The 19,134-nt window shown below is 38.7% G+C and overlaps 1 long non-coding RNA gene and 1 pseudogene across 2 annotated transcripts in view; one reads left to right on the top strand and one right to left on the bottom strand.

Annotated features, from left to right (window-relative positions):
* The window catches only part of LOC309654618, a 29,496-nt gene extending 25,417 nt beyond the window's left edge, over window positions 1–4,079 (bottom strand). Inside the window, exon 1 of the long non-coding RNA XR_014260346.1 lies at window positions 4,000–4,079. This is a non-coding gene — a long non-coding RNA (uncharacterized lncRNA). The remainder of the gene's footprint in view (window positions 1–3,999) is intronic.
* LOC309654601 (zinc finger protein 639-like) lies at window positions 1,442–11,321 on the top strand (annotated as a pseudogene). The gene is made up of 2 exons: window positions 1,442–4,697; window positions 4,849–11,321. The product of its transcript is annotated as a zinc finger protein 639-like (transcript).
* The last annotated feature ends 7,813 nt before the right edge of the window (window positions 11,322–19,134 follow it).

The raw sequence follows: 19,134 nt of genomic DNA, 5'->3' as shown, positions 1-19,134 counted from the left end.
GATAGATTATTCTAAACATATAAAGTTATAGATACTAACTGATATACATAATCTTTAAAGATATATTTATGTATTCTAAACAGATGAAATTACTGATATAGCAATATTTTGTAATACTAAGCAGATACCCTCACACTTATGGAACACTATATAGAGACTATTTATGTATTAGCATTCTATAGGTGAAGCTACCTAATTTGGGATAGCTATCAATGCATAATCTGATATGGAATCAGAGAAAGAAATATTTGGATCATCCTCTACAGACATGGGTATATTTACATAATCTTAACAAAATGTCCTTTTGCATAATTCATTTTGTAAATAATCCATTTGCATAATCCCTTATGAAGATACAGATATATTTGCATAATCCATTACAGGAGTAGACTCATGTATAAATGTCTATATATTCCTGTATAGATAGATGTATATTTGTTTACACAAGTCCATAGAAGAGTTTCTACACAGATATATTTATAAACTACTAGATATTAAAACTACAGAGAGATGCATTTTCCTAATTGTATAATGTAAAGCACAGATACATTAATATGTGTATTTGCATATATGTATTCATACACACATTGGATTTATATAGTTATATAATTAAGCATGATCTTAAACAGATGTGGAATAAAAATCCTATTCTGGTACAGCTAAAAAATCCAATGAATAATCCTATACAGTCAGACAATCTATATTCATAATCCTATGGAGCTATAGATATATAAAATCCTGTATATAATTATGTAGAAAATAGATTGTAATCTCCTCCAGATCCAGATTTGAATCCAGATTTATGCCCTTAATTCTATCCATATACATGTCCACAACCTCATACAGATGTCCATCTTTAACTTCATTCCCATCTACAACCATGACCACTACAAACCTAACCTTAGCTCCTCCCCAACTTTATATGCCATCCCAATCTCAAGTCCATCCACACACTTGTGTACATATACACACAATTATACCCATAATCTGATCATTCTACATTACTCCTATTTAAATCGACATCTTCATAATCTTACATACATAGACATCCATATAACTAGTCCCCTATGTACATAAATATATGTATATTCTATCATATGTGTATGTTTTTCCTGTCCTTACACACACACACACACACACTTTATTCTGGATACAAACACATACAGATACTTAGTCTTATATATACTTGATTTACTATAACAATACTTCAGCTTATTTATTTGCGTAATCATGTATATATTTCTATACATAAATATAATTCCATTCCCATACACAAACACACATACAGTTTTTTGTTTGGAAGGGGTTTTTGTATGTTTTGCAATAATGGATTCATATTATATATTTTCCTGCTTCCTTTCTCTACCTAAAAATACTTTGTGGATAGCTTTTCAAATCAACTGGTATGCAGCTCATTCATTTGATGGGCAGTACGTTTCTCATTTCTGCCACAACTAACAATGGCGTCATAAATAGCTATGTGTATGGATTCTTATGTACTGTGGCTTTTGTTTCTAAAAGAAAATTTTCCCAGGAGTGCATTTCTAGGTCAAAAGCTATACATTATTTTAATAGGTGTTGTCAGATTGCTTTCCAAAAAAAGATTAACAATTTACCTTGCCACCAGCAATGCATACGAGTACCTTTTCCCTAGATTTCTACCTGTAACAGTTATAGATCTTTTAATTCATTTTCGCTAGTCTGTGAGTATTAAGTGCTATTTCATTGTTAATTCAATTTTATTTCCCTGACTCTTTGTGAGTTTGAGCAACTTTTCTTATTTTTTGAGTCATTTGGAGTTGTTGTACTATGAATTATCTTTGTATATACTTTGCTCACTTTCCCTTTGGATTATTCCACACTTTCTTCTCGATTTGCAGGAGTACTTTTTACATTTTAAGTAGTAACTTTACATCTATCATATGGATTTCAATTACTTTAGCCAGATCTATTATTTATTTGTTGACTGATACACGGTATCTTTTGAGTGTGAAATCACAATCTATATGTATTTTTAATGAAAGGATTCAATCTGCTCATATTTATTGCAATTATTGAGCTGTTTGATCTTATTCCTTCCATTTTCTTTTATGTTTGTTACTCATTTCACCTAAGTATATTTCTTTTCTTTTACTTGTATTTGTGGGTTTGATCAAATAAACTATGGATTCTGTAATTTTTACCTTTTTAATTGCAATGTGTACTGTATTTTCCATTACATTTTTGTTTACTTTTTCTTTCCCAGCCTTTCATAATCATATGTACATGACTCTACTATTAAAACTGAAGTTTTAAACTTTTTAGAAATGATGGCACTGTACTTGTGAGTTATAGACAAAATGATATTCATAGATCGTGACATGCTTACTATTTATTGAGCATCTACTATATGCCAGAGATTTGTGAGGTACTGGGGAGACTTCAGTGTACAAGGGAGATAAAAGTCCTGCCCATGCTACTGTTCCCAACTGAACGAATGGTGGTGCCACTCACTGAGATGTAGAATACCAGGGAAGCTCATCAGCTTATAAATGATATTGAAGCATGGAGATGAATATTGGTAATAGCTAATATTTATAGTGACTGAACTATATTCCATTGTTCTAGATTTCTTAAAATGTATTAACTGAATTCTTCACAACTGTTCTCTGAAATAGATACCATTACTATTTCTTCAGAAACTCAAGGCACAGAAAAATTTGTTGCCCTCACTATATACAAATACTATATCACAAAGCTATTAAGTGACAGAATTGGGATTAGGTTCTAAGCACATTAGATCCAGCTCCCACACCCAGAACCATTGTTCACTCAGACCCTCTGGATGAGATCACCTAGAGAGTTCAGGAAGATAAAGAAAATAGGTCTGCATTAGAACCCTGAGACACAGCAACATTCAGAGTTGGAAAGGGGTGGAGAAACCAGCTACGGAGATTGAAATAAAAAGTGTTGAGTTGAAAAAATCAGGAGACTAGTATCTGGGAAAGTAAGTGAAGTTAATGTTTCAAGAAGGAGTTGAGACATGGTCAGACATTAATATAATATAAACAGACAAAAACCCTAGTAAACTTGATCAAAAAACCCCAAAGTTTTAAAAAGAAACAAAATAGGCAAATTCTGGTAAATACGATATTTTAAAGCTAGAGGAAGCACACGAATGCAGCATTAAGAATAAAGATGACCATGTATCTACAGATACAAAGGATATTTAAATATTACATGAGAATATTATGCTCAAACTTATGAAATACATTTGAAAATATAGATAAGCAGAATTACTTCCCAGGAGTAGATTAATTACCAAAATCACCTCAGGAAGAAGTGGAAAACTTAAACCCAAAATCATACCAAAAAATTAAGAAGCTATTAAAATATCTACTTTTGAAAAGTTACTAAAAGATCTACTCAGATCATTTTACACAAGAATTTACCAGGTCTTCAGGGAAGAGAAAATTCTATTAAAATTTTCTTTTTTTACTTTCTGGCCTCACCGGGTGGCACATGGCATCTTAACTCCCCAACCAGGGATCGAACCCGCACCCTCTGCGTTGGAAGCTCAGAGTCTTAACCACCGGACCACCAGGGAAATCCAAAAACTCTATTTTTAAGAAGCTGTTCCAGAGCACAGAGAAACACAAAACTTCCCAATTCACCATAAGAAATCAGCCTGACCAGATATGCAAAACACAAGAAGACAGAACCAAAAAGTAAAAATAAAAAATAAATGTATAAACATGCATCACTTTTGAAAATAAACGCAAGTATCACAACTAAAGTATAAGTTAGTATTTGAACCCAGTCAATTATTAAAACGAATACTACTTCACAGTCAAGCTTGGTTGATCCCCAAAAGGCAAAGGTGTTTCAGCCTCGGGAAATATATTGACTATTGACGGTTTTCACTACACTAACAGATTAAAGGAAGAAAATCATACCTCCATCTCAAAAGATGAAGAAAAACATTTGAACCAGTTCCTGATTAGAGAAAAAAATACTTACCAAAAAAATCACCTTAGTAAACTAGACATAGAGGAAAACTTCAACAGCCTAATATTGCAGGTAGCAATATTGCAGAAAAGTTGTTTTAGCTATAAGCATTAGAAATCTCCAGACCGACAACCTTAAAAAAAGGAAGAAGTCTTAGGTAAAGTGCCTCCAGGGATAGTTAATTAAGTAGCTCAAAATCATCATCAAAGACACAGTGTGCCGGAGTGCGGCCACCGAGCCTGGGCCGGGGACCCGGCAGGCAGGGCGTAGGGCGCGCGGGGAAGGAGTGGGGCTGGCCCGCAGGAGCGCCCCGGAGCGTGAGGGCCAGAGCGGCGCCGCCCGCCGCCCTGCGCCCGGGGGCGGGGCTGCGCGGCCCCTCCGCCCCGCCCCGCTCGGGCGTCTGGTCCGCCGCCTCCTCGGAGATGCGCCTGGGCTGGCCGGGCGGACCCCAAGGACTGGCTTTTTTTTTTTACTATCTGTGCAAACTTCCTGTAATTCATTTTTCCTCACTCCAGTATTAAGAAATATACCAAATTAAAAAGATATGAATGAATATCCTAAGAAAACAAAAAGGAAGACTTCACACCCTTCTCGTTATTCAGATTCCTCTGGAATAAGCAGAATTGCAGATGGATTCCATGGAATTTCTTCTGATCATTGTTACAGTGTTTGTTCTATGAGACAACCAGACAAAATATTTTGACAACAAAGTCTAATCATGAAAAAAACAACAAAGTTCATTAGTGGGACATCCTGCAAAATACCCTACCAGTCCCCTCGAAATTGTCATGGTCGTCGAAAACAAGGGAAGTCTGAGAAACTGCCACAGCTGACAGTAGCCTAGAGACATGACAACTAAATGATGATGATTCTGATACAGAGACGTCAAATGACTTGCCAAAATTTACAGATGGAATCAAGGCCACAAACAGAAATCAAAACTACCTGGTTCCAGGTCCTGTACTTAGAATTGTAGACCACACTGCCTTTTCTACAGAAAAATTTGCTGATACTGAAATTTGTGATGAAGAGTGCGACTCCCCTGAATCAATCAACCAGCAAACTCAAGAGGAGAGCCCTATGGAAGTTCACACTGCTGAAGATGTTCCAGTTGCTGCAGAAGTGCATGCAATTTCTGAAGATTATGATATAGAGACCGAAAACAATTCCTCTGAGAGTCTCCAAGACCAAACTGATGAAGAGCCACCAGCTAAATTTTGCAAAATTCTTGACAAGAGCGAAGCTTTGAATGTGACTGCCCAGCAGAAATGGCCTTTACTGAGAGCTAATAGCAGTGGCCTCTATCAGTGTGAACTTTGTGAGTTCAACAGCAAGTATTTTTCTGATTTAAAGCAGCATATGTGATCTTGAAGCATAAGTGTAGTGATTCAAATGTGTGTCGAGTATGCAAAGAAAGTTTCTCTACCAACATGCTTCCGATCGAACATCCAAACTGCATGAAGAGGATCCCTACATTTGTAAATACTGTGACTATAAAACAGTAATTTTTGAGAACCTCAGCCAGCACATTGCAGACACCCATTTTAGTGATCACCTTTATTGGTGTGAGCAGTGTGATGTACGGTTCTCCCCAAGCAGTGAACTCTACCTACATTTCCAGGAGCACAGCTGTGATGAGCAGTACTTGTGTCAGTTCTGTGAACATGAAACGAATGATCCAGAAGACTTGCATGGCCATGGGGTAAATGAGCATGCATGTGAATTAATAGAGTTAAGTGATAAGTCTAACAGTGGAGAACATGGACAGTACAGCCTCTTAAGCAAAATTACATTTGACAGATGTAAAAACTTCTTTGTATGTCAAGTATGTGGGTTTCAGAGTAGACTTCGTACAAATGTTAACAGGCCTGTTGCTATTGAACATACTAAAATTTTTGCTCATGTCTGTGATGACTGTGGGAAAGGCTTTTCAAGCATGCTAGAATATTGCAAACATTTAAATTCACACTTATCTGAAGGGATTTATTTATGTCAATATCGTGAATATTCAAGAGGACAGATTGAAGATCTTAAAATTCAGCTAGATTTCAAGCATTCAGCTGATTTACCTCATAAGTGTAGTGACTGCTTAATGAGGTTTGGAAATGAAAGGGAATTAATAAGTCACCTTCTGGTCCATGAGACAACTTGATTGTTCTCTTTAACTTGCATAATGATGTAAAATAATAAATTTGATGTAAAATAATAAATTTGACTTTTTTGCAGATGTTAAAATGGATGAGTTTAAACACAACTTATGAGAACTGTCCTTAACAAGATGTTTTTTAATTGCCAATTTTCTTGGCATTGCTACCTTTTTCAGTATATAATTGTATCCTAAATGTGGTATTTTCAGTGTATTGTAGTTGGTAGTTTTAACCACTTTTGGTGACTATCATCGTGTTTCTTGCATGTGCTCTGATTTCATAAATTCATAAGAAACAGATGTACTAAAAAAAAAAAAGATATAATGTCTCTCCATATTTCTCTCTGTTCATGGTATTGGCATTCTCCTTGCTACCTTGCCTCACAGACATTATTCTGAAAAAATAGCAATGTGCCCTGGAAGAAGGACTATTTTCTCCCACTGTCTATAAAATGGAGAATCTTTCTTAGAAGGTTCCCAAAAGACTTTTGTCTCATTAGCTGGAATTTCATCCCAACCTCATTCTTAGACCAACCCCTGGTAATGGGAGTGAGATGACGAAGAAAACACGGCCATGTGAAGGAGTGTGGATTACCCAAACAAAGTCAGAGTTTTATTAGAATGAAATAAATATGTTATTTAGGGTACCTGAAGTGTCTGTTAGAGATTTCTATCCGAAACCTGAAATAACAGCATATTTAAGACGTAATTAAGTGGTGAAAAATTAGAGGCATCCCTCTTGAAGTCAGGAACAAAATGAGGCTGCCAATATCATTAGTATACAACGCTGTATTAGGAATCCTAACAATTCACTCAATAATATTTGAGTGCCTACTAAGCACCTGGTACTATATTAGGTATTATAAACACAATAATAAGCGAATCTCAGAATCTGCTCTCTACTAGAAAAGAAAGACAAAAACCAAGCAAACACGAAATAACTACAATTTATTCTAAAGGTTGTGACGAAAACAAACGGAAGGCTGAGAGAGAGAAGAAGGGAGACTTTCTTTAGGAGATGAGAAAACTCTTTATTGAGAGAGATTTAAGCTGGGATCTAAGAATTAGAAGGCCCTGGCTACAGAAGAATGGAGCAAATGTTCCAAGTAGAGGAAAATGCCCAGAGACCAGAAAGAGATGTGGTATTAGGACTGAAAGATGAATATGGCTAAAGCACAACAAGCAAGGAACTATTAGGGAGATTGATAAAGATTGGAAGGAACCAGATCCTACCTGGCCTGTATGTCTTTTATGCTTTACAGTGTATTAGACCACGATTGGAAGACTAAGTTGAGGAATGACATGATACAATTCCTAAGTTAGGAAAATCACTTCTACTACTCTTCGGAGATGGGATTGAAGAATGCAAAGTGGACCTGAGGGTACCAGTTTAGAGGTCATTTCAATTCATTCAGATGAGAGATGATGGCGGCTGTTATGGACTGGACTGTGCCTGCCTTCCCCACAGCTTCAGAGATGGAAGTCCTAGCCTCCAGCGCCTCAGAATGTGACTGTATTTGGAGAGAGGGTCTTTGAAGAGGTAATTAAATCAAAATGAGGTTAATAAGGTTGACCTCAGTTCAGTAGGACTGGTGTCTTTATAAGAAAGCAAAATGTGGACATATACACATACAGAGGGAAGGTGCAGATACAGGGAGAACACAAGCCAAGGACAGAGGCCTGGAATAGATCCTTCCCTCATAGTGTCAGAGAGAACCAACCCCGCTGACCCCTTGATCTCAGATTTCTAAGCCTCCAGAATGGTGAGAAAATAAATGTCTGTTGTTTAAGCTGCCCAGCCTGTGGTGCTTTGTTGTGAAAGCCTCAGGGAACCAATACAGTGGCCTAGACCAAGTTGGAGGTAATAGAAATGGGGGGAAAAATTCACATGCCTTTTGGGTACAGAATCACAGATGTACTGATGAATTATCCAATGTAATCATACGATGAAGTAAGAGGTATAAAGATCAGAAAAGAAGACACAAACAGTCACTAGTTGCTGGTGACACAATTGTTGCCATAGAGTCTAGCCAACAGCTGTGACTAAGCTGGACATGAGATCACCATTAGTATGACCACTGATGTTTGGACCTTCTATAGCCATTTCACTTAATGTTTTTTATTTACCAATTGAAAGACCCAGGACCAGCAAGAGACCTGCTTTTAAAGAACTAAGGGCGGTCACGAGGATTTGGAAAGTCTTCAAAAAGTGAACAAGGGAAGTGGTAGAAATTCAGAGAGTCTCAAAAAAAAAAAAGTCATAACAAGGATAACTATCCAACAAAAAGAGCTTCTTTGTAATGAGCTTCCTGCCCTGAAAAGACTTAATCACAGGCTGAGAGACGAAAGTGATGCCATTTTTTAAAGGGAGAAGAACTCTGCCCTGGACGGGAATTGAGACTGGATGACATCTCAGGCCCCTTCCAGTTATGATTCAGTGATTCCAAGAAGTGCAGTGATTTGTTATTGTTACTTGGTGGTGGCTTATGTAATACCTTGTGGATTTTAAATGCTGATACAGGAAAACATCTCCTGGGCCTGGCTATCGGCTAAGGAGATAGCGTATTAGTGAATGCAGTGTAAATACAACTTACTGAAGACACTCGCTAATGACTGAGGCTACCAAATCCAGTTTCTTGCTATGGTCATTCTCGTGTATTTGGTTGTACGCCAAACACATGGTCATCTCACCTTATTCTAGGCCAACCAATAGAGAAGTGAAATGTCCTTTGAATCGCTATTAACATGTATTCAACGTTCACTGTTTTTTCAGCTATATTTCCCACATATGTTTCCATTTTCTATTTAGACTCATATTACTCTATGGCCATTTTGTTCCCAGGTTTGATTACAGAACAAAGCAGTCCCAAAGAGTATGTGAAATTGCTCTGCACCTCGCATGCTGTAAAAGTTGGGTATGGGCTGTGGTTCATGAGTTACTCAACATTCATAAAACCCTTCCAGACTTGTCTTGCAGTATTTCTTGCCAGGAAATTGCTCGATCGCCAGATACCTGATGTTTGTGATTAGCAAAAATAAGCTTTCTTAGAGTTGGGATGTGTGTGTGTGTGTGTGTGTGTGTGTGTGTGTGTGTTTTCAGTTGGGGTTGCTTTTTTCTTTCAGTTTTAAGATATTTACAAAACATTCTTCACGTTGCAAATGTAAAAATGCAAACTAAAGTTTCCCTCCTGACATTCTGTACAAGCTTGTAAAAAAAGTGTTGCAGCCACACAAACTCCAGCCTGCAACTCCATTCTGCAATTATGGTTTGCAATAACTCTGGAAGTCATATGCCAAGAAAGGATTATGAGCTGATCTTCAATGCTCTGACACTTCAGCAGGGAAAAGCAGTTGCCCAAGTGCCAATCTGCAGAATCCCAACCCAGCTCAAGCCAGACCATGAGCACTTTGAAAGGGAAACAGATTTCAGTGACCATATGTGCAATTATTATTCATCCCCGTGATGACTGATTAAAGAAGTGGGTTGGCCTGTCTGGAATACCATGTGCTGAAGCCAGGACAGGCTGATTTCACTCAACCCCCATTCAGGTCCCACCTGCCCCAGAATCCAGATCCAGAACTACCCCCAAGAAGGTGGGGGTGGGGTAGACTCTCTTAGGAGACCTTAGGCCAGGATCACCAGGTAAAGATTGCATCACCCAAGCATGTGTCACCCAAATGGAGACACACGGCCGCTTCCTTAGACAATGTGGTCTTAGTTCACTTCTTCATTGCCCTTCCACCTGAAACCCTTGGCTTTCAACTGAGATTAATCCTGCCTTTATCTCCTAGTTCTTCTTTTTTTTAAGGCAAGAACCAGATGGAAAAGTCTCATTAGTATCATACCAGGTATTTATAACAGCAACACAAACCAATGAACCAAATTAAGGGAGTTTTGGTTCCTCCTGCTTACCAAATCTGTCTGAAAGTCAGGTCTCCCCTGCTTTTGTCTTCATCTGATCTTGGGTTAAAAGATAAATAAGGCACCACAACTCCTCAGTTATCTTAGATCTTCATCCCTGATGACCTTACCACATCTCCAAATTGTCCTGAACCTCCACAAGCATCCTTAGTCAGGTCATATAACCCATATAATTGCTAAAACATCTCTGATTCTGGTCCTGTCCATTCCCGTTTCAGAGTGGACACTTCACAAAGCAAATCCTGGGCAAGAACTTGCTGCAGTAATAATCCCAGCTGTGTAGTCACATGCAAATGATATGCTATCCAAATTGAAAAACTTCAGAATCCCTGATTTGAAGAAGAAAAAATAAAACCAAGACACACTAACCAGGTAATTCATTCTCTAACAACTTTCCACACTATGTAGTTTTTTCTAATTCTAGAAGCGTAGATACCTGTAGCACAGTTGCCATAAACATTTTCTGCCCTGCATTATCTATTTATTTCCCACTGACAGACACGACTTACCCCCTCATTTGTTCATGCCTTAACTCAAGTCGGCAAACATTTACTGAGCCCGTACTACATCCCAAGCACTGTTCTAAGGAAATGCAGACACTGAGATAAAAAGGAGGCTGGAGTTGCCTTGAGGCGCTGTCTGGCTTCAAGGAAGCTCCCAAATTAGTTAATCAGCAATTGGAATCATTTTCAATCAAATTCAATTATCTTAGTGCCTCATCTGAATACGAAGAAGTATAAATTCCCATGGAGGGAAATTGTAAAAGATGCTCTTAAGGGCAGCTGTGGCAGATTGCTGTAGGGAAGTCTACAATTTAACGCAGGTTGGTTCTAAAGCAAAGAATAAAGATTCCAAATAATGTCACTCTCCTCAGAGATCTAATGTCCCTTAATGAAGGTGTGGATCTCAGATATCCTAAAACTTTACAAAAATTCTTCTAAGGAACAATGCTACTAAGACAGCAACCCAGGGAGCGACAGTACCACCAGGGATGGCATCACCTGATAGCTGTCATTTTCCAGATATGGAAAAACTAAGAGAGTAAAGAACGACAACCAAAAACACATGCATTTTTGTTTAATATAGTTCCTTCTTTTAACATAGAAATAAAGTACTTGCACGTTACTCTATGCTTATAAAATTGAGAAAGATACTTCTGTTCAACAACAAAGATGCTATGAATATTCCAGCCACTAAGATTCATTGCTACCTGACTCTGATGTCTTTACCTGACACATTTTCTTCTGCCCTTTGCACAGCCCTCCACTCCCTTCACTGCCCCCTCGACCCCCCGACCCCACCCCCACCCCCCGCGGGGTCTTTATCTGTTTAGCACAGTAATTGGCAAAACATGATCCCAGCCCACCACGTGGTTTTGCACAGCCTGTGAGCCAAGAAGACTTTTTACACTTTTAATCACTGGGGGTATGGGATTGTGTGAAATTTCAATGGGCGTGCCATAGACGAAAATCAACAAATGAGGGTAGCTGTGTTCTAATAAACTTTCTTTATTGGCTGCTTTTGCACCGCAGTGGCTGAGGTGAGTGGTTGGTGATAGGGGGCCTCATGGCTCTCAAAGCCCAACCTGTGGACTGTCTAGCTCTTGACAGAAAAAGCTGGGCGACTCATGGTTTAATCTCACTCTATTCTTTTCCTTGTACTTGGTCTCACATGTTGGCTCTGTTTGTGTCTCTAGCAGGTCTGTTTCACTTCTCTGGCCACAAAAGGGGCGCATTCAGCACTTCTTCTGCCACCTTGAGCATTGAGCTTGCACACCCAGCTACATTCTCCCAAAGGTTAAGCCGCCAGTTGGCTGAGCCTTGACATTGCTGGCCCAGCCCTTCCTGCTCGCTCCACCTACCCAACCTGTAGGCTTTTTCTTGTCTTGGTGACTCGCACAGAGGCCATGCTCTGTCATTTTATCTCTTGCACAATCTTTCTCCTTTCTAGAGCTCTGCCGTGTAGTCTTTCTACAGCCTTGTCTGCCAAAAGCTTAGTGGGCCTGACCCCAGGGGTCCTGGGCTCCCATGTCTCTTTCCTCATCTTCCAAGGCTCACCCAAATGAAGACACATGTCCATTTCCAATGTGACCTTAACTCACTTCCTCCTTGGCCTTCCACCTGAAACTCTTGGCTTCAGTCAAAATTTCTGTGGGCTCCAAACATCTTTCACTTTCTCTAAATATTTTAACACAACTAATCAAAACAAAACTGCTTTTAGTGGGTGCAGGTTTCTTTTCCTATGGTAAACTATTTGGAAGTGTTTGTCACAGTAGTTCTGTTAAAGCCACATGGTTAAGACACAGCTATGACTAATGTTGTCAACATTCCTCCTGTCCCTCAAAGTTGTTTTCCTCAACAATTTTTAATTTTCCATGGAAATGGATGAGCTGGGAGGGTGCAGAGGACCATGAATCAGAGCTATCTGCTGATAATGCTTTCTGCAATTCCTTACCCAACTCCAGAACTGAGCAGTTTGACTTCATGGACTACTTCCTTTCCTCTCTGTCCCTACACACTCTGTTTAAATGGAGGAAGTAACAATTGAGGAAGGACCCAAGAGCAATTATAGAAGTAGGAAGAATAGCAGTGAGAGACCCTGATCATCTCCCAGGAAATAAGCTGTGTTTTTGGTATTTGAGGTGGGGGGATTAGAAGAAAAGGTGTACTATGTTCCCAAGAAGGTTGGCTGAGCTGCAATGCTCTTTATTACTTTTGCAATTTAAAAAACAAGAAACAATTTGTTATTTTAATCTTCTTCCACGTGAGTATGAGCAGAAATGTGGCCCTAAATTATCAAGACCTAATCTGCTCATTAGATGGTCATTAATTCTAGTCCCAATTATATCAATAAAAGATTAACTTGTTTGGATCTCAGTGTGTTAGAACCAATACTCCTCAATGAGAGCAGGATACTCCCCCCTCACAAGGGGGCAATAGGAAACTGAAACCTCAGCAAAGTCAGGGGTGCAGCGTGGACAACCAGACTCCGGGAACTTCTCATCTGGACATGTTCTACATGCAAATTCTACTGGAATCGTGCTCTATTGAATGGCTTGCTGTACTGGCAATCCTGAGAATACCAAGATACCATCAGTAATTCCTAGCCATTCTTGAACCTGTGGGATCCTCTTCTGGGACATGGAAGTCATTGGATCATGAGAAGTGATGCTCTAATGTCCTGGGAACCCCCGGACCCTTCAGACACACGCATCTGTGCAATCAGTACAACTTTCATACAAAAATCTACAACTGGGGACCTGGGAAGCCACCTAGATCTTGTCTTTCCTATGGGTTATATAAACCTATATCGTTTCCTTTTCCAAATGACCACACATACACTGACGGGGATCACTAGCTCTAAAAGCAACAATAAGTTCCATATAAGGAATATTCGAATGTCAGAGCTTTCTCTCTACATTCTTCAAATGAATCCAACTCTTCCATGCCAAAGAGTTAAAATAGAGAGATGATCATTAAAATTTAAGAGAGAGAAACTTTAGAAAGTCTATGTAATGCCAATCTAGATTATGTACAACTGTAAATAATCTCTAGCAGCTTAAGCAAATAAGGGGTTATTTTTCTCACATAATAAGTAGTCCTATATAGGCAGTCAGTGTACCAGGAACCATCTCTCTGTCCACTCCACCATCTTTAGCATGTGTGTTGCCTCATGGTCAAAAGAGGGCTGCTCCAACTCCAGCCTCAATACTGTGTTCCAGGCAGAAAAATAAAATGCAGCAGAGGGAAGGGAAACAGAAACAAAATGAAAAGAAAAAGAAGAAAACTAAAACACTTATCATACATAAATCCTTAGCTGACTTCTGTTCTTATCTCATTGTCCATAATTCTATCCCATAGCCATCCCTAGCTTCAATGAAAATTGGAAAAATGAGTATTTTATCTGCATGTATCCCAGAGTTGCCATTCTGCTAGTGAGGAAGAAAGGGAGAGTGGAAATTTGGTGGACAACTAGAGGTGCCTGCCACATATATATAATTTCCAATGGAGAGGTCACAGACAACATGTTTATCTGTAGCTATCTATAGCTTTAGGCAGGAATTCTGATCACAGTGTTTCCGTGTGATATCAAATATCTAGCTATATTAAAACCATCTGAAATATGTTCACATTCAACAGATGTTTGGCATGTTGGAACCCCAGTCTCCATGTGCTGATTTTAACCTAGCCATCCTTAAAACAATGGTTCTCCGGGTTATGGAATTAAAATGAAGTACAAAGTTCTCCCCATATTGGCCAGTGATCATGTCAAAACATGGAAAGAATGTATGGAATGATCCGTGAAAATAAAGCAAATAATTTTGTTTTATGTGTGATATAGTAAGAATTGTTCTGAACAAAAGGCCAAAGCTGAAATTTTTGCAAGTGAAAGATGAATTCATTAATTATTTTTGAAACCCTAGGGTTAGTCATGCTTGCCCAGCTCTACACATCTTGGGATTCTAAACTGCCAGATCTCAAGGGAGGACGTTTCAGATTCATATAGAAGCTGACTGAAAATCCAACCTTCTCCAAGGATGAGGTTTGGCTGACTGGATTTGCTGTGCCTTTACAAAATTATTATATTTTTTTACATCCGGATTTAGTTGAGACTCTGGAATTCTGATTGCATCTGAAGTTCATGCAGCTGGCATTCATTTCCAGCTACTAATTTAAATAACACCACTACCTTCTACTTTTCCCTCTATGAGAACAGAAGTGAATACATTTAGATGAAATGAAATTTTTTTATGAGTCTGGGAGAATACCTACCATGAACCAGATCCTGTGCTAAACTCTTTGCATATTTGCAAAGTAAAATGATACCTTAGTGTGTGAGTCCTTTGGGAAGAGAACTTTTTAATGACAAGGTCAGCCATGCTTAAAAAGTCTAAATCAACCTGAGAAGTTGAGTTGTACTACAACGCACCTGAACAGAAGTTCTGTATTATTTTTGTGATCAAAAGAGGTCAATGTCGTCCAAAAAGCTTTGTGGTGAGCTCAGTTCAGCTATTTCTCTTCAGGCCTTTCTGTTTTTTCCCTCTTGCTGAATTTTATGAAGTTTCTTCTCCAATTTCTTCTAACTGATCCAAACTGGAAAGATATTATATGTTGTTTTCTTGACAAATTGCAGTTCCATGTATGAGTGTGTTGGGGTGGATACCAATTTAATTTGATATTTCTAGATGCTTTTATCCACAGTTGTGGGATAAAGGCTTTGTCCCCATTTTAAATGCTCAACCCTAAAGGCACATAGGTCAGAAAGTTTGACCAGCAAGTTCTATAAAACATTCTAGCTACAGAAAACTTCTATGTAATGTAAGGTATTTCAGAGCACAGAAAAGAACGGAAAACTCCCCCAATTGATTTTACTGACCTAGCAAAACCCTTATAAAAAAACCAGGCAAGGATAACTAAAAAAGGAAGACTGTAAATCACTTCCCTTACAATTATAAATAGTCTAAACAAAATGTTACCACCTCAAATGCGGTAGCAAATTAAAAGAATATGGCAACCAAAATGCAGTCCCCAGAATACAAGAAAGATTCAGAATTAGGAAATCTAGTAAATATAATTTAAATATAAATGTATACGTGAGAATTATATAAGACCACTTCTCTTTGGAGCAGAAGAGGAGAGGAAAGGAAAGTTCATCATCCGGTTGGGAAACTTGAGAAGGAAAGGCCGAGGATGAAGAAGCCAAGTTGATGATTTCATTTTTCACCCATGTTGGCAAAATTTTAAAAGGTTGATAATATCCAGTGTAGTCAAGCAGGTGGGGAAACAGGTATCTTCACACTCTAATAAGTGAGTGTATGTTGGTACAGTCTTCACAAAGGTCAATTTAGCAGCTATCTATCAAAATGTAAAATACATGTACCCTATTGACTCCACAATTCAACAAAATAATCCATCCTAAGGAAATATTTGCATATGTGTATAAAGATTAATAAAGATTCTTATTTCTGTATTGAGAAAAATAGGGAAAACTCTAAATGTTCATCAGTAAAGAAATTGTGATATAAATATTGATGCATTCTTAAAATGGAATAATCCACAGATGTTAAATAGAATGAGGTAGGCTTTTACAAACTGGCAATGGGACATCTGAGACATTTCGTTGAGTGATTAAGAATTTGCAGAGCAATAAATATAAATAATGGTCCCAATTCTATATATAAAACCTCTTCTCGAGTGTGTGTACTTGTACGTGCACACATAGCAGTGGGATTCATTAGGAGTACAGGGTATAAATGGGAACTTTCACATTTTATATCTGTATTGATTGAATTGTATTGCTCTAAGTATGTGTTACTGTTGCATTGGAAAATAAAACAATACAAATGAAAGTAACAAGAATTTCAGGTCGATGAGAAGGAACTGTCCTTGGAAACTCTGCCCATTAGTCTTCACCTCACTCTGGACAGGCTAAGAGAAGGGGTTGTTGGAAGTAAATGATTCAGTGTTACTTGGGGAAAGAGACTCTTTGCCTCAGGAAAACCAATCAGCTTCAGTATCTTTCATTTTCTGTAGGCAACAAAAAACATTTTAACTCCTAAACAGATACCCCAGTAGAAAAAGTTAGTGTATAGGGAAAGCCCCCTACTCGAGAAATAGCACAAGGTAGGAGGTTCCCAGAGACCTAATCTTGGAATAGACTGCGAGGCTGTTTTTGGAGCTATAAGCTTTCCTCCACCTACCCCAGTCCACTGGAAAATGGGACCTCAACATGAACTGGGGGGGGGGGGGCTCTCCTGAGTTCTTGGTGGCCAAGTTCAGGTGTGTCTTTGAGTGTACCTTGTGACCTTAACAATACCTATAAAGCCAGATCAAAACATGTGGGTGTCCCAGGGAAACTAATCATTGTCACCCTTCAGAAATAATGTTCTTTAAATATTTGTTTTACATCCATTTATTTACAGTCTGAGCATTGCAGGAGAAAGGGAGAGAAGTCTGTGGATGGTGGGCAACAAGCAAGGTCTTCTCTACTGTTCTGAGTAATTTAGTTCTGACTTTGAAATTGCACAGATCACTCAGCAAAACAAAGCCCCTTCAGTAACTAGGCCTACCCTTCTTATAAGACAATAAACAAACTTGCTTCTGAAGATTCTAACCCCAAACCTAAGTGGCTCATGACGTTAGTTCTTCCAACCATACTTGTTACTCCCCTTGAATGAACTCTGGCAAATACAGTTTTCTCCATCTTTGTCACATTTTCCATGGTTGCATTAGTTTTCCATTGCTGCATCACAAATGACCACACACTCAGAAGCTTAAACAGCGTGTATTTACTATCTCACAGTTTTCCGTAGGCTAGAATCCAGGCACAGCTTAATGGGATTCTCTACTTCATGGTCTCTCCAGGTAGAAAGCCAGGTGTCAGCCAGGACTGGGAGCTCACCAGAGGCTCAACTGGGGTAAGATCCACTTCAAGGTAAGATCCACTTCCCCAGTTTGTTGCAATATTCATTGCACGGCTGTAGGACTGAGCTCCCTGCCTTCTTGCTAGCTGCTGGCCATCGGTCTCTCTCAGGTCCTAGAGGCTGCTCCCAGTTCCCTGTCACGTGGTACCTCTAGTAAGTAATAAGCTCACTTATTCAAAAATGGCAATGGAGGCCACTGCCCTTGGTCACGGGGTTGTTGCTGCGTCCGAAGCTGCAACACTCATGATGAACTTACTTCTGATTGTGGGTGACCACTGGGTACATATTCTTGTCCCTGTTGGATTTGTCTTTGAATGTTCTCTAGACAGAAAGAATGATGAAAAGCTAACTGCCTTCTGGAACAAGAATCTGTCACATAAAAGAGAACTGAGACCCAATGAAGAAATCACCTGGAAGTAAAAGCTGTGGCTGAATTACAGAATGTTCACATTTTTTAAATCATAAGAGAAATAAAAACACATTCATTTTTTAAAAAAAAATAGCAATGGAGAATCACTCTTGAATATATTTATACATACACACACACGCACTGTAGCATGATGGTAGGTGTAACATCTTGTCACTTTTACCGTAGTCTATTATTTTATATTAGTTTGAAGCAAGTCACAGGTTTCACCCACATTCAAGGGGAGATGATTATAGACTTGAACATAAACTCTTCAATAACTAGAGCCACCCTAGGGTCTATCTGCCACAGTGGTGTGGTTTTGGTACCACTGATGGATCAGTGCCCTAGGAACCGCTTGACTGGTCTACTCCTACATCTAGTTCTGCAGGGATGATGAAAGTCAGGACTAAATTATTCCCTCTCCCTAAGTTCATGACAACTTCTTCTTTCATTCCTTAGTAGATTAATGTGTTCACTTAAAAATGAGAATGGATTTTCAAGTTTTACACAATTTAAATGTTTTAGTAAAGACAAGTATTTGAGCTTTATTTCTTGACCTTTGCTTCTGAGCAATTGCTGTTAATATTTACCCATAAGTCAACTCGGCTCTGCTTTTTCCAGTTTCCATTGAAGGGTGAAACTCATTCATCTCAGTGCATTTGATACTATTGTAAATGAAATCTCTGGAAATGCAGCGTGATGTGGTAAGCCATCCATTAGGCCTCAATTTTACTTACAATCACAGGCTGCAAAGTATCATGCTTCAATTTAAAGAAATAATGGCTAAAAAAACCAACCCTGATAGTGATCCCTAGAGAAATGAATGAGTGTGTACCCATGATACTGGCACCTTCTCAAGAGAAGAAAGTTTTTAAGTGAAGAGGCAGGATGACTAATGTTTCCATGGGTAAAAGATCATTTCTTTCCATAGAAAGAAAAAGCCACTTGGCTCTCAACAAAGATCAGGAGATTGAAACTGAAGAAAACAAAGTGAATAAACATGGAAAGGATATCTGGAGTCATAAAGGATAAATTTGTTCCCCAAATCACAAATACCCTCAAAAACAGAAACAGGACACCACCTTAAGGGAAAAATTTTATTTATCCAAAGGAGACAAAGGCTCAGTAGGGGAAGCTAACAGGGGACTTATTAGCATAGCATAGCAGAGACCTCATTGCAGTGCCCTTTTTTTATGTCTTTGGAGTGGTAGCCTAAAATGGGTGGTGGCATTGCTCCCTTCTCTCAC

The sequence above is a fragment of the Balaenoptera physalus genome (genome assembly GCF_965194825.1).
Source record: "Balaenoptera physalus genome assembly, chromosome: 2".
NCBI classification, from domain to species: domain Eukaryota; kingdom Metazoa; phylum Chordata; class Mammalia; order Artiodactyla; family Balaenopteridae; genus Balaenoptera; species Balaenoptera physalus.
The sequence above is the reverse complement of the archived record's forward strand: the minus strand, read 5'-3'. Positions and strand labels throughout refer to the sequence as shown.